Below are 13,990 nucleotides of genomic sequence, written 5' to 3'. Positions count from 1 at the left end.
AAGATATAGGGTGCATAACACAAGATTGGATAAAAGATCTTGATTTTCTTTTAGGGAAACACACATAAGTAATTTATTTTAGGCTAAAGGAGAGGGATAGCTCGGACATGAGTTCTTTAAGCTTGTTTAACTTAGTTTCCGAACTTTGTTTGGAAGGATGTATGCTAGTAGAACTTGGAAAAAGTGGGCTTCTCTTATAGAATGGTTTCTTTTTACATGTTTTGAAAGTGTTTTAGTTATATATGTGGGGGGTTATTCATAAATAGTTAGTTTTTTAATATTATATATATTTCATTTAGCATAATAGTTATCTGGAGCAAGTTTATATATATATATATATATATATATATATATCACAATTTCATTTACCTTGGAGGAAGTTTTCAATATATAAATACCTATGGGTTGGCCATTCCTCTTTATAGGACTTTGCTCTCTTAGTTTAATTCTTTTTATTTGGATTTCTTTTGGTTCAGTTTCAACTCTCCCCATAGTCAAGTTTTCGAGCTTTGCTTATTTCTCGTTTGTTACTGCTCATATATGAGTGTTGGATTTTCATTCATTCAAGGAATTTAGTTTTTTTTTTTTTTTTTTTTTTTGTCTCTTCTATTTTCATGGTTTCAAGGCATTTATTTTTTCTGGGTACTTCTTTTTGGTCTCTTCTATTATTTTGGTGAGTTCACAAAATATCAAGCCATCACTGCAGATTAATTATCCCTATTTGAATTCACTCACTTAAGCTTAACCATCCCTATTGGGATTCACTTCAAGAATGCCTTTCTATGGAAACCTTTCTTTCCTACCACCTCTGTTTCATCTTTGACAGTTCTCCTTCGCCTACTGAAACAATCTCTCTCCTTGTGCAACTAGAATGCCCTATCAGAGGGCTAGTGTTCATCATTGGGTATTGTATTATCAAGAGCAATTTAATTTATTGTGCTTGGCTCAAAGATAGAGGTTCGACATCATGATTTTGAGATGTTACCCCACCTTCTATTCAAGCAAAATGCTCACAATCTAAGAGGGAAATATCCAATTGACAAATCTTTATCTTAGATATGGAGTTTATAGCAGACATGGTTCATCGGTTTCTCTATCTAGGCCGCACACATAGACAATACAATTAATACATATACATTGTGGACCTCTATTGGAACATGAAGTATTCTTTTGGAAAAGTCTCATTGCACGAGCTTGGAAACCAGGAGGACCTCCTCCTCTCAATGGAGCACTTTCAAAAACACATGGCATACCTAGATCAACACATCCAATAGAGCCTATGTATCCCTCTTCCTACTGGCCTTGCACGAAAATATTTGAATCCATCCTCCTAGTTAATTTCCTCTTGCTATGGTTTTAGTCTATTAGTTTCTAAATTATTTCTCTTGCTATGGTTTTAGTTTATTGTTTTCTACCTTATTTGGATCCATCCTCCTAGTTCCTCTTTCTATGGTTTTAGTCTAATAGTTTCTAGTTGTAACAAGGAGCTTGAGCAACAAGGAGCTTATTCAAGTTGTAGGAGAATGTTTTGATCCATCCTCCTAGTCAATTTCCTCTTGCTATGTTTTTAGTTTTATTAGTTTCCTTCCACCCTCCTAGTTAATTTCCCCTTACTATGGTTTTAGTTTATTAGTTTCTAGCTTATTTCTCTTGCTATGGTTTTAGTTTATTAGTTTCTAGCTTATTTGCATTCATCCTCTTAGTTCCTCTTGCTATGGTTTTAGTTAATTAGTTTCTAGATTATTTGGATCCATCCTCCTAGTTCCTCTTCCTATGATTTTATTTTATTAGTTTCTAGTTGCAGGAAAGTATTTGGACCCATCCTCCTAGTCAATTTCCTCTTGCTATGGTTTTAGTTTTATTAGTTTCCTGCAATTGCCTTAAGGCCTGATTTTTGGTATATGTCTTTTGAATCTTGACTCTTTAGGCTACATTTTGTCTTCTTCTTCCTTGAAAAGAATGCATTATTTGGATATGGTAGGGTTTGTAAATTTCCTCTTGCTATGCTTTTAGTTTTATTAATTTCCTGCAATTGCCTTAAGACCCAATTTTTGGTATATGTATTTTGAATCTTGAGTTTTTAGGCTACATTTTGTCTTCTTCCTCCTTGAAAAGAATACATTATTTAAATATAGTCGGCTTTCCCTATATAATAACTCATTTGGAAAGAAATAATATATATGTGTGTGTGTGTCAATATTGAATATCTCATTTGGAAGGCATATATATATATATATATATATATATATATATATATATATATATAGTGAGGATTTGAAACTAGGTGGGGAAAATAACAACCATTTCACACAACCACCACAAATAACTAGAAATGACAAATATAATTTTATATTTTCAAAATTAATATAATAAGAAATAAATTAATAAATAACTAAATTTATTTTCCATTAAACTTTTTAATTTAATAAAATATTATTTTAGTTATATAAAATTATGAACCATGAGGCATTTTTTTAATATATTAATTTATTTGAAAATAATTTAAATTGAAAAAAAATATATATAACATAAAAAAAACTATTTTGTTATCTATATATATATATAACATTTTTTATAAAATAAATATTTTTAAAAACTAATTTACCTGCTTTTCAAAATTTTAAGTGTATTCAAATTTAAACTTATTTTAGGACGATTCCAATAACCAATATCTACCTATCTCGAAGAAAACAAGAACGTTCAACTCACTAAGTTACATTTATTCTTTTTGGTGAAAAGGGTTATATTTATTCCTTATATATAATTTGGATAATTTAGGATAAGTTTTTATGTTGGGTAGAATATTTGAATGTGAGACATTATTATCGCCATTGTGTGAACATTAGTAGAGTTTAAATGTTTAAACAATTTTTAAATTTGGTTTTATCTTTCATAAATTCAATTTCTTCCTTAATATTCACGGCGTAAGGTGTTTCCTTCTGGGAAGAACTTTCCCTGCTGCCATTCTGTATCATTTAGCACCATCAATATTGTGTTAAATGATTGAAATGTTATGCACTATCAGATGAGTTGGTTAGGGTATGTTAGTTGCCGCATTTCCCAGTTAATCAATTCATCGTCGTATGATTTTTGGTTTTGGGGACTCTTAGTCTAGGGTTTAGGATCTACAGCTCACATATCTGTGATGGTTAGCAACTACATCCATGAGGCCCCTCCTTTCCGCACAAGGGTTCATTCCTCTGCATATCTCTGCGAACAATACCTGTGTACTTTGTTGAAAATGTTCACTTCTTTCCATACATAACTTCACTTAATTGCATGCTTTATTCACAGACAGTGTTTCAATCCACGTCAATGGGTTTTTAACTTTTCTCTGGGGTTTCTTTGACAACTCGAGAGAGTCACAACGACTCTGACCACAACCGGTTTAAGACGTATGGTTCACAACACGACTTAACACAATCATAGTGGCTGTGAACATATTGGCTCAAAGACCTATAGTTTTCCTCTTGGCTCAAGACACCCACAATGATTGTGATTTTTAAGGCTTGGGGTTTAAAATTGTTTTAGAAAATGAAATTTCAATGTATTGTTTTTAGAATTTTTCTCATGCTAGCATCCCATCGCAAAATAATTTTGTAGTGATCGTGACCATGATTGTTGTACGAACCATCAACATTCCAGGAAACCCTATTAAGGAATGCAAAGAACAACCCTGCACAAAATCTCTGTTATAGAATTATAACGCCCGCTATACACTTCTCTGCTACAAATATATAACGACTGTCACTTGTCTATTTTAAAAGTTTAGCTCTCTCGGTCCAGCCTACATAATCGATTTTTCACTCATGACCATGAATATCATAGGTTATTCGTTTACATTGTCTGTTGCTTTCTTTTATTTCTTCCATAAGCGAGGGCTCAAACTTCACGTCTAGCCCCATTAGGGTCTAGAGGCTAAAGATTTTGGAAGCCACGAGTACCATGACTGGCTCTCCCAAATGCATTACATTATATAGAACATGACTTCTCAATCCCCTTGTTAGACGACTCACTTTTTTAGTAATTGCATTTTAATGTGTGGCCACTTTGTAAATAAAATTTACAATGCATCCCCCTTTTATTAGGGTCTCATTTCTTAGTCATGTATTGTTTGTTTCTCCATGCTTCCAACAATATTTTATTACAATATAGGACCCATCACACCATCGATCTCAAGCTGCAAGAATTTGAGATTTACAGACTTGAGTTTTAATAGATTGTCCGGGACATTGCCGCTTACAATTTTCCTGAGTACATCTTCTCTTGAAGAGCTTAGGCTCTCAAATACCCATAATAGGGAAAATCCCTATTACATTGGTGCAATGCACCATGTTGAAAACCATAAACCTGAGTCTCAATTTTTTGAAAGGTCGGATTCCTCCGGAGCTCAGTCATTTGAAGAATCTGAAACTTTTGATGTTGTGGTTCAATGGGTTGGAGGGAAAGATCCCTCACGAGCTCGGTGGGTGTAGCCAGCTCAAGAATCTGATCCTCTACAGCAATTTTCAAACAAGGGACATACCAAAAAAACTTGTATATTACAACAATTTAGAAGGGATTTCTTTGACAACAACAAGATCACTAGAAGGATTCCTAAGGAATTTGGCAGGTTGAGCAGCCTGGCCATTCTGCATTCTCTTGTTTGAAGCTATGATCATATTTCTATTTGGTTTTTGGATGGTCCCCTCGTAGGATTGCCTCTGGTGGATGGTAACCTTTCATTTTCTGATTTTGGCATTTTGAGCACATTTTTTACAACTTCATTTGAACCCAAACACACTTCATTTGGTATTCCATGGAGCACGTCTTTTCTATGAAACAAAAACATGTCTTATTTTCTGAAAGAGAAACATAATAAAATATTATAGTGTTTCCATCGTATTTAGTCATTTCAACTAATAATCTATGTTATGTGCATGTTCTTTCAGAAATTAAATATCAATTTACACTTCATAAAATAGTGGCTTTAATGATGCAAACATGAAATTGTCTTAGAATGAGGTAGTCTATATGTTGGATCTATCATTAATTCTAACTCCTTTCTTGGCTTTTTGCAGTTTGTAGCAGAAGGAGCCATGATTTTGATTCATCATGGAGAGTCACTGTGCAATGAGAATAATTTTTTTACAAGGTGTGTTGATGTACCATTGACACAAAGAGGGGTAGAAGAATCTACTAATGTTGGAAAGAGGATTAGAAATATTCCTGTTGATGTCATCTTTACCTCTGCATTGGTTCGGGCTCAGATGACTGATATGCTTGAAATGACTCACCACCATAGGAAAAAGGTTAGCACCCAAAATCTCCAAATGATGACAGAGTAAATAATTGTAGTTGGGCACTTCTCTTTTTTATTTAGTCACCCTGGTATGAAGTGAAAGGGAAGGTGTTTAATAATTTTATTACTTTTGGTTTATATTTTCACATTTTGAAAATATTTAATTTTTCAATGATGCTAAAAAATGCATATGATTATGGGAAAAATGTTTGGAAATAAGGGATGCTCTATTGAAAAATGTAAAATAGACTAATGCGTGCAGTAATTCTTAATGTACTTTTAGTTTCTCTTTTACTTTATTTTTCTTCTTAGTTAACTCCAATGCTAATACGTTTAATGGCATCCAAACTGTTTAGAGCTTCATTACATGGGTATGGCCCCAAGTCCCTCACTGTTGTGCAAGGGAAACATCACTTATAGTTTCATTCATTGAATTGGATAGAGATCAATTTCACTATTGGTTTCTCTTGACATTGGTGAATGGTGGGGTTTCATCATAGCTATTTAGATAAAGATAAGATAATTTTATTGGTGTCCCACAAATGACCTCAATAGATAGGTCGATGCAACTCAAAAGTACAGCCAGTGTAAATTCGGAGTGGGGGTGTGAAAATAAATCTTATCACTAATTTATCAAAATAAAGAAATAAGCTAAATAAATAGCCAATAAAAATAAAAAGCAACACAGTAATAATACCGTGGTATAGAAATATTGTCAAAGCCATTTGTTGGAAAATAATTTGTTTACAAATGAAAGAAAAAGAGGGAGATTGTTTTTCAAATTTAAACAGACAAATGCATATCGATCTTGAAGCATTCTTCTTCCTCTTCCCTTGCTATTTTAGTAATTCTCATCCAAAACTGTTATTTCTGCTCAATCAGCCGAATTCTATGGGATTTCATTACAAAATGCTTCCCACCTAACATAGTTAATAGCCTCCAAAGTGGTTATAACTTTGTTATCAGGGAATTTTCCATGTACTTCAGAAGTTGCAAGGGAAACAATACTTACATGTTCATTATATGGGTTGGATAAGATCACTTTTAGTCTCGACTCTTTTAAAATAATTGGGTTGAATGGAATCTTTCTTACAACAAATGGTCTATAGTCATACATGTAATTCTATTCAATGATAGACAACAATTTTTTTCATTCTAGTCAATGAAATGGAAATGTCAAAATGTTTTTATATTTTCTATTATGTTAGAGGTATGTTGCTTGACCTAGCAGCTGAGAAACTAAAGTTGCCTGCCTTTCTAAATAAGTTGTCTTCAAATTGAATTGCCTAGAAAACATGTTCCTTTAGGCCTTAATTTTTTGAATAGAAATGAAGTTGTATTTTGACTTCTGACATTGTTAACATTTCCCTCTGATCATCACAGTAAAGATGGCTTCAACAATGCAAAGTGACTCCCTTATTTGTTGTTCGATTTGATTTGTGTTTTTTCTTTAACTATGGTTCTAGGAAAATCAGGTCCTTATACTTTTATATCATTTTTCTATTGTAGATTGACAGTAAATCGTTGAAAGTAGGTTTGAACTTGGTTCTTAACTCTTCTATTACTGAATTCATTTTTTATTCTAAGAAATAATATTTATATGTTCATTGAATATCAAATTTAAGTAACATAATAAATTAATAAAAAATTTCATTCACATGTCAGAGAACTCAGTTATTGTTGAATCCCATAATACATAGAATTGTATTAAAATGATATTTAAAAGTGGGCATATGATGATGTGAATTTGTCCCAAATCCTAGAGGGAAATTGTGGATGTCCTTATTAGTGTTTCAACAACTGTCCCCCCCAATCTGAAACATTTTATATTGTGCTTAAGAAGTTTCAAGGGAAACAATACTTACATGTTCATTCTCTGGGTTGGATAAGATCATTTTCAGTCTCGAATCTTTTAAAATAGTTGGTTTGAATGGAATATTTCATACAACACATAGTCTACTATCATACATGTAATTTTATTCAATGATAGATAACAATTTTCATCATTCTATTTAAAGAAGTGGAAATGTCAAAATGTTTTTGGATTTTCTAGTATGCTAAAGGTATGTTGCTTGACCTAGCAACTGAGAAACTAGAGTTGCCTACTTTTCTAAATAAGTTGTCTTCAAATTTAATTTACTGGAAAACATTTTCATTTTGGCCTTAAGTTTTTGAATAGAAATGAAGTTGTATTTTGACTTTTGATATCGTTAACCTTTCCTTCAGTGTTGATCATCACAGTAAAAATGGTTTCATGAACGTAAAGTGACTTCCTTATTTGTTCTTCAATTTGATTTTTTTTTGTTCTTAAACTATGGTTCTAGAAAAAATAGGTCCTTATACTTTTATATAATTTGTCTATTGCAGATTGACAGTCGTTGAAACTAGGTTTTAACTTGGTTTGTATCTCTTCTATTACAAAATGCATTTTTTATTCTGAGAAATGATATTTATATGTTCTTTGAATATCAAATTTGAGTAACATATTAAATTGATTAAAATTTTCATTCACATATGAGAGAACTCAGCTATTGTTGAACCCCATTATACGTAGGATTGTGTTAAATTGATGTTTACCTCCAACCCTTTGATTTGTCCCAGAGCCTAGAGGGAGATTGTTGATGGCCTAAGCAGTGTTTCAGGAATTGTACACCCCCCCCGCCCCCCAAATCTAAAATATTTGATGTTGTGGTTCAATGGGTTGGAGAGCAAGACCCATCATGATCTTGGTGCGTGTAGCCAGCTCAAGAATCTGATCCTCAACAACAATTTTCTAGCAGGGGACATACTAGAAAAACTTGCATATTACAGCAATTTGGAAGGGATTTTTTTAACGAGGAACAAGATCACTGGAAGGATTCCCTAGGACTTTGGCAGGCTGAGTAGTCTAGTCATTCTGCATTCTTTGGTTTGCATTTACATGTATTTCTCTCCTTTTTTGAAGCTATGATCATATTTATATTTTTTTTGGATGGTCCCTTGATAGCCCTGTGTCTATATGGTGGATACATCATTAATTCCTTCTCCTTTCTTGGCTTTTTTGGGTTTTGTTGTGGTACTCAACAACCCCCCTTTGTATTCAGACTTAGGAGAAAGAATAATGGAGACCCTTTAAATTTTTTAGGATAGAATCCTTCTTTGTTTAAATAAAATAGGATAAGTTTTATATTTACTCTTTGATTTTTGAATAAAACGAGGAAGTTTATGAATAAGGTCATAAAACGTTTGAGGAATCCTTTTTAGTTTTAAATGATGAATTACAAGTCTAAATGAATCTTGAAATTAATGGAAAAACTATAAAAGAGTAGGTCGTACTAAATAATACACATAGTATCGACAATTTCAAAGGACAACCGATAAGCCAAATACAAAAGCGAAATGCAAAATTGCAAAGTGCAGAATTGTGAAATTGTGAAATGCGAAATTGTGATAAGTCGAATTGCAGAATGTGGAGATGATACCACATTCCATTAAGAGAAGATCTCTCATTACATGAATAGACGGATGCTGATATCACATTCTATTAAATTCCAATCTTTCGATAATATAGATCCTGTGCCTATATACTTTTCGGAAATCATAGATCGCTAAGCCATGTAATGTCACCCGATACCACACACCGATAAAATATTTTCTGGTATAATGAAAAGTGTCAGTATCACGTGAAGGAACGTTTGGAAATTTAATGACCACTCTGCGTAGTTCTAAGTTTGAGGTTTTTATTGATTGGTATTAATTTTTAGTTAATATGATAGGATTTCTGTATAGCTTGGATTGAATTGATATGACCATTTGCATCTTTCAAAGCTCTTGCTGCTTCTATTGGTTTGTTTATTTACAGGTAAATTCTAATAAAGAGCAGTTAAAGGACATGTCAAGAATAATCAAGGCAAGGCTGAAGTTCGTAACACAACAAGAACCAATATTGCCACCTGAAGAAATGTTGGAGATGTCTCCATTGTTTACAAATACTACAGCACTTTGGATGCATGTTCTGCCTCCTGGGAAGTGATATACAAACTATTCGAGGGTGCAAATCTTAGGGTAATTGTGAAATAGACTGCTACTTCTGATGATTCTCGTCCAAGTAATGGTGCCGCATGGAATGATGTGGTGAATTCATTTCTTCACAGAATTGTTGCCCGCCCTAAAATCCTACCATATACAGATATGGTGAGATGAGTTTTCGACCAGCTGGACATTACAGACAAAAAGTTTATAATGCCAAGGAAGACAATTATTAGGTCTTTTAAAGTTGAGGATTTAAGGAAAATGTATCATCTACCTCCACCTCAGAAGAGGTATGATACGCAATTCATCTAGAAATTCATGCAAGAGAATCTGAACCTTGCAGACTTGATCAAAGAATGGAGAAGGGACCCAAACAAACACAAGCGAGAGGACAGGGGTATGTATTCATTAGCATCCATTGTTAACCCTTTCTCTCATATTGCGATTAGTTATGTTTCCTCTATAGTTATCCAAATATGCAGGAATTCTCTGAAGAATGGGTGTCATTGAAAGAAGCCTCTGTTAGTGGCTATATCATGGATTAAGCGACTATATTATCCAACAATTTGACCATCCAGATCCATAATTACAGACAAAAGCGCAATGTTCTTGAAAGAATGGCTCCTCCTTTCTTTATGAGCGCCTCTATCATGGACACAATTTGTTTTTCTTACGATTTTCCATCCCTTGGATGGAAATGGACAGACGAATTTCCTAGCCCTATTTCTATTTATCTCAATATCCTTTGGGAATCGAAGTACCATGTTCACTTCTAAAAAATATATCATGAAGTCATTCTCCCCATACACCAAGAATTCTTTGGTAGAAAAGCCCTTAGACTTATTGCAGAAGCCAATAAATACCTAAAGCCTATAGGAAAGTGGTTTGGGGAAGAATCATTTACCTACATTCATGTTTTTGGTAGCCTTGCCCATCCTCATGTTTTTCCCATTTTTGTCCTAGATAAGTTGCTGGCCAAGGAAGTTTCTTATCAAATAGTCGGTAAGGGCTTAACTAAAGTACTTAAAGATGCCAAGAAATTCTCATGGTCGTGTTTTTCCATTTCTTGTGGTACCTATGCCTTAGAAAATTTCAAGAATTCCTCAATTGAAATTGACCAATTAAGAGCCTTTAATTTTCCAACCATGTTAAACATACCATATGACTTGCATGGTGTAGCGAAATATGTTACAACACAGGGTAATCTCAAACCGTTTTTAAACGAGCTTGACAAATTTGATGATTTGTTTGAAATGGTTCCAGAATATTATATGGTAGAGAAATTAGCAGCAGACCATCTAAGTCCTAATGAATTGATTAGATTCAATCAATATCACCAGTGAAGAATAGCCCATTTGCTCGAATCCCTATTAAAGCAATTCCAACAGAATTCAGAAACTTCAGATGCATCAGCTTCCTCCTCAAAAGCTCCAATTACTTCCCAAGTCTCTGAAACAACTACTATAGTTGTTGAGCACAATAGAGAAATAAAGGAGGAGAACAAACTGGATGAAGTATGGGAGGAGTTAAACCGTGTTTTGACAGTAGAAGAAACTCAGGTTATATGTCTTGGCTGATATAAAAGCAGAGCAAGTTGTAGCCAGTAGAGAGACAGAATAGGTTCCAAAGACTACAGGGAAAATCTCATTTACTGTTAAGGTTTCCCAAGAGGATACTATTCCTAAAATCCTGAGATTAATATTAATGCTAAGATTATCAATCAGTCAAATGTTTCTGATGATATGGAGATAATTCTTGCATTTCCTACTACTGATATAGTCCTCAAAATTGAAGAAATCTCACCTTTGGATGCATTTTACAGTCCAAAGCATAAAGCAGTAACGATAAGGTCAAGGAAGAAAATAAAGCTAGAACAATCTTAAGCGCTAGTTACAAATGAGACTCCATTTCAAGTTCTTTAGAAAGGAACTCAAAAATCCCCAGACAAAGAATTGAACATATTATGTTAGCTCACAAGATCTTATGCTAGTGCTACCATCAAAAAAGCTACAGAAATACAATTTATAATGAAGGAAAAGGATCAAAGGATTGTCTAATTGGAAAAAAACTTTTCAAATAGAAAAGCAAGAAATTGAGCAACAGTGGCAAACAAATCTTATCAAGCTTCCAAAGAGATTTAATGATTTAAAGATACAATTTGAAGTTGAAGTAAAGGACAAGGATGAACATATACTGTAGTTGCAACAAAGAATAGACCAACTGAGAGAAAATCTAGATATAAATGAAGTCTGCAAGGAAGCATCATAACTGGACATACTTTTAACAAAGAAGTAGGCCATTTTGTATCACAAATTGGCCTTAATTCATGACTTATCAAAGACCAATGATTCTTTAGCAAATTAATTGTCCAACTTGAGGACATTTTATGAATATATCAACGAGAAAATATCTGAGGATATAAATTGGAAAGACAATGCTCAGGGAATATCATCTAATCTTCCTCGAATTGAAGAATCATAGAAGGATATCATATTTGGTGACTGGGATATAAAAATGAAACGAGTAGAGATGGCTATTATCAGAGCCAAAAGACTTTCCTCGAATTTCACCGAATACATCAAAGATACCTTATTGCAAGCCAATCTGATTTAGGAATGCCCAAAGGACAATCTGCCAAATGTCACAGATTTGAAACAATCTTAGCAAGAAACATTTAGAAAGAAGGTTTAAGACATTCAGAGTTTATCGCAAGCAAACCTTGAAAGTTATTGGCATTTTCTGGTGAAGCCTCATAGTCAGTGGCTCATGCTGAGGTGTCTCTCAAACACAACAATATAGTTTCTTCCATAACTTAATGATACTGTGTTTATGGGAAAATTCTCATGGAGCTAATACATCCCCCACAGCTAAAGCCACTCATGGACATATACAATCTTAGAGAGCAGATGAAGAATCAATCTGGAGCACAGTCATGAGTTCTTGTTGCAACAGATCACAAATTTAGTTGTCCTTTATCTTAGCTTAGTTTGTTAAAGCTTTTTTGAAGAATTTTATTTTAAGTTTACTATTTTTGTAATATTAATAGGTTATTTAAACCCCTTTCATGCATTTAGAAAGGGGTCCAGAATTTTGAGAAGACAACTTTTGAACTTGCACTATTGTTTGATTCAGAGTTATCTAATTAAGAAGCTGAGCCTGAAAGCTATATTTTTCATAAGCAGAGCGATAATGCATCAGGTACTATTATCTTTGTGATATCGTTATGTATTGTTGATTTAGATAGTGAATCTATTATGTATTATTTCATTATATAAATGCTTTGAAAACAATCAGTCATTATCACTATTGATGTGCAAGATTGGATGATTTGTGATTATGTATGAGATAACGAGATCTTTTTATGTGATTGAGTTTTAATCAACTAAATTAATTAACTATTTAATTAATTTAGTTTATCATATATTCTTTCTATTCATTAAAGTATTGAATGATCTATATCATTATTTACTTTGTGAAATCTTTCTTTGAATCACATGTGAAGATGTATTATCCTGGGAAATAAGTAGAATAAGTTTATTCAATAATTTTACCATTAGCTATAAAATCATTTCATTAGTTTTTCATTCTATTACTATATTAAATCTCCTTAAAACAGGAAATTGGTCCCTTTATATCCAATTGGACCCGCCAATTTCAACGGAAACAGAGTTGCTTTAAGCTCTCGATCGGGTGGTGTTAACTGATATTGAGGGAGTCCAGTTCCAACCTTCAACAGGTTTGCAACTAAAGCAACCTTGATTTTGATTCGTCATGGAGAGTCACTTTGGAATGAGCAAACATTGTTTACAAGGTGTGTTGATGTACCATTGACACAAAGAGGGGTAGAAGAAGCTATTGAAACTAGAAGGAGGATTAGAAATATTCCTGTTGATGTCATATTTACTTTTGCATTGGTTCGGGCTTAGATGACTATTATGCTTGCAGTGACTCAGTACTACAGGAAAAGGATTAACACCCAGAAATCTCCAAATGATGAGAGCTTAAATAATTTTGGTGGGGCACTTCTCTGTTTTATTTAGTTGCTTTCGTATGAAGTGCAAGGGCAAGTGTTTAATAGTGTTATTACTTCTGGTTTATATTTTCACATTTTGAAAATTTTGAATTTTTCAATGATGCTAAAATATGTATATCATTATGGGAAAAATGTTCAGAAATAAGGGATACTCTGTTGAAAATGTGAAATAGACTAATGCGTGTAGTAATCCTTAACATACTTTTAGTTTCTCTTTTACTTTATTTTTCTTCTTAGTTAACTCAGCTGCTCATATGTTGAATGACATCCAAACTGTTTAGAGCTTCATTACATGGCTATGGCCCCAAGTCCCTCACCATTGTGCAAGGGAAACATCACTTACAGTTGCATTCATTGAATTGGACAAAGATTGGTTTCACTATTGGTTTGTCTTGACACTGGTAAATGGTGGGGTTTCATCATAGCTATTTAGATAAAGATAAGATAATTTTATTGGTGTCCCACAAATGACCTCAATAAATAGGTCGATGAAACTCAAATGTACAACCAGTCTAAATTCACACTGGGAGTGTGAAAATAAATCTCATCACTAATCTATCGAAATCACGAAATAAGCTAAATAACTAGCCAATAAAAATAAACAAACTGCAAATACAATACCGTGGTACATAAATATTGTCAAAGCCATTTTTTGGAAAATAATT

Source organism: Pinus tabuliformis, chromosome 3_2, assembly GCF_031772625.1.
Source record: "Pinus tabuliformis cultivar Carrire ecotype Pingquan chromosome 3_2, CPIR1, whole genome shotgun sequence".
NCBI lineage: Eukaryota > Viridiplantae > Streptophyta > Pinopsida > Pinales > Pinaceae > Pinus > Pinus tabuliformis.
This window is presented reverse-complemented; position numbering follows the sequence as displayed.